The sequence below is a fragment of the Ananas comosus genome, unplaced genomic scaffold, assembly GCF_001540865.1.
Source record: "Ananas comosus cultivar F153 unplaced genomic scaffold, ASM154086v1, whole genome shotgun sequence".
Classification (NCBI taxonomy): domain Eukaryota; kingdom Viridiplantae; phylum Streptophyta; class Magnoliopsida; order Poales; family Bromeliaceae; genus Ananas; species Ananas comosus.
In genome coordinates this window covers 1-3,567 of record NW_017891227.1, presented here as the reverse complement: position 1 = coordinate 3,567, position 3,567 = coordinate 1, and positions in this window count along the sequence as shown.

Here is a 3,567-nt window from a genome sequence, read left to right as displayed (position 1 = left end):
GAATGAGATGCGCCTGTATCAAACACTGCTCTAGCTCTAGTGCCTTTAATCACAATTATACCTGCCACGACGTCGTCGGGTGCTGCAGGTTGTTGCTCCTCCACCTGAGCGGCAAAGACTCGGCCGCTAGGCGCTCTCGATCCCTCCGGCTGACGCGGTGATGACGCGCGCCCAGCCGACATCGCTGGTGGTAACCCCGCAAGCTGTCTCGGGGTAGACGGTGCTGATGCCGCCGTCGGCGTAGACGACGTCCACGACGGGCACTCCCAGATAAGATGTCCCGGTTGGCCGCACTTGAAACATTTGCCGTCTCGCTGCGGGCAAGTCGACACCTTGTGCTCGCCGCCACATATGACGCATCGAGGTGGCCTCCAATTCCTCGCTTGCTGTCGGGGATACCGAAGGGGTTTCTTAGCATTTGGCCGGCCCCCGGCACCGCCCGTCTTTCTCTTTTTGCCTTTGTCCTTCGACTCGGCAATAGCTTCCCTTTCTTCACGTACATGGGCGCTACCGTGCTCCGCCCACAAGGCTCGATCAAAGACCTCCGCGAAGGTCGACAACTTCAAAATCTGCACTTTCTCATAAATTCGGGGCTGGAGTCCTCGCAAGGACCAATCCGCCCGGTCCCGATCATCACGAACAACGTCGAGAACGCAATCAATAAGGTAGGAGAATTCCTGCTCGTACTCCCCTACCGATCGGTCGCCCTGTCTCAACTTGCGGAACTTTTCTTGCAACTTCCGCTTCACCGTGTCGGGGAAGTAGTTTGCGAATACCGTTCTCTTGAACTCTTCCCACATCATAGGCGGGAGGTCGGTAGGTCGATCCCGCCTAACTCGCTTCCACCACACCTTCGCCGCTTTCTCAAAACAGTGTGTGGCAAGGTACACTTTGTCCTTCTCCGAGGTATTCAAGTCCTCGAAGAGCGTCTCCATTGAGTCGATCCATGACTCCACGACGGCTCCACCAAACCGCCTTCAAAGGTAGGTGGATCGAACTTCTTGAACTGTATAAGCGCCACCAATGTGCACTCTCGCTCCGCATCGACTGCCGCGCTATCGGGATTCGAAGTTCCCGACCCGGCCGGTACTACCGTAACTGGAACAGCCGCGGCTGCCGCAGCTCCCTCAACAACACTCGGCACTACCACAGGGTGCGCGACATGCTCAACACCCGCCTGGGCCGCCGCCGCCTGCTGGCGCTCCAAGGTCTCCTGGAGCCGCTGAATCTGTTCCCCTTGGCGTTGAACAGACTCCGCTTGCTGCCGCACTACGGCAATAGCGCGGGCCATTTGTTCCCTAACGCTCTCCGTCGCCACTTGCTCGGATTGGCTCGGGCGACATTATCGTTTTCCGCGCACGACCTTGCTTGCGATCGACGTCGAGGTCCCATTGTTTCCTGAAAGAAGCAACTCGCAATTAGCTCACTTGACCATACCAATTAGGCGAATAACAACATGCACATTCATCCCTGCTCAGCGTGTCGTCGGCCGCCCGACACAACACTAGAAGTAGAGGATAAACGAAATTAAACTTACCTCTAATCACTATTAGAGACGCCCCTATTAACCCAATCATATGCTTTCGCTGAACTTTTGTCCACGATCATCACGTCCTAGAATCATTAGGCTTCCAATCTAAGGGTCTCTAGGGTCCATTCCTTATTCTTTCATTTGGCTCTGTCACGATATCTGTCACGCCTACGGACAGATACCAATTTGGCGACCCGAGCACTGGGTCAAACAGACGCACGAACGAGACAGGGTTCCCCTATCCGTCCGAAGGCTCATCAATTTAAAACTCAAACAAGAACTGCCACTAGCGAAAAATACACAAAGGCTTAAACGAGGGTAAGCAATACCATAGTGAAGTAAGGAAAACTAAAATTTACAAGATTAATGATCATTTTGAATCATAATTACATTGCATCCTTACAATTCGTGAATTCTTTTCTCATTACACTTGCATCATTTCTTTTTAATCACATTTACCTAACTAAGCTTTATTCCTTTCTCAAATAGCTAGTCATTCATAATACAAGATGATATGAGTACTTACTACAGAATGAACATACTTGGGCCACTGCACTAAGGCGCGATTATTCTTGTACTCCGGTGCTCGCCGGCTCGTCGTCCGGCTTGTGGAAATATGTGGGTGAACTACAACAAAGTCCCAGTGGGTTCGGGCCGTCAATATCACGACTTTCCACTAGGACTACTCAGGCATAATAGAAGAATAAGCTGCTATAGTAACCATCTATAATAATGCTAATAATGCTTAAATAAAGAAGGAGTTGCTCCCATTAAATAATGCATATGCAAATTTTTTGTTCTTTTCATTTTACTTTGGTTCTTTGTCCTTTGTCTTTGCACTTTGTTCTTTGCTCTTTGTTCTTTATCTCAAGGCTAACCGGGAGGGTTATGCCAATTAACTTGTTCAATTAGTATCATCATCCAAGGAATCACCGACTGGACCGTCATTCGGTTTGACTCCACCATGAGCATACTCGGAGGCATCTGCCCGTAGGGGAGAGTGACCGCCCTCGGAGCACGAATCTGCAATAGTATGATATATCCTTAACTCAAGGATATAAGTCAATCTTGACTTTACACTACTCTATGTTCTTTATGTCACTTTTGTTGCCCTCAGCAATCGTTGTTCTTTACTTTCTTTTATTTTGCCATCTTAGCATTCTTTTCTTTAAATTTCTTGTTCTTATTGACCTACTTTATTTTAAACTTTAACACATGTTTTTTCATCATTTTTACTCACTTGCGTTTCTTTGTCATACTAACTCTAGTGTCACTTTTATTCTACGTCTTTCAATTGGCACTCGATCTATGTTCTTGTCGCACTCGGTTTTTTGCTCACTTAGCACTACATTTACTTCATGCATACATTAGGCGTTTTAATCATTTAAGGTTCTGCACCATCACATGTTGGCAGTTGTATCACAATCACTGCAACATAACATTTTATATCACTTTACCTAAATGCATGCAACAAAATATGTAACATATGCGTCAATATAATGACACATTAGCATAGAGGGAAGTTCAACGAGTATGAGAAGCCCACCCACTATAGGCTTTCAAAGGTGCTCGAGGATTTTTTTGGATTTTTAGACCTTCGTTTTTACAGTGCGGAATCACGAAAGCCAATTAGGTTAATTGGCCTTAACTTTCATTGGCTTTTGTAAATTAATGCCGGCGCTACAACGCTCGGAAAATATCCAATTAGGTTCTAGTGGTCAATTGCACTTAGAGAAATTCTATGGCAAAGCTCCCATTGGTTGCCCTAGTCATGCATCATCTATCTAGGGTTATCTCAAGAGAAGCAAAAGTTAGTTCATATCCTCTAAAGAGTTCATCTAAACCATTCCTAGATCATTCTAAACCCTAGTTTGGATTTCATCACATGGAGGGGTAAGCTCTACCTTCAGCTTTACTCCAAACAAACCCATGGTCTTTGATGCCAAGGAGCAAATGAAAAGTTCACATACTCTAACGCTCTTATTAAAAATCATTTCTTAGGTCTTGGCTATCACATTAGGGTTTTATCTCTCTCT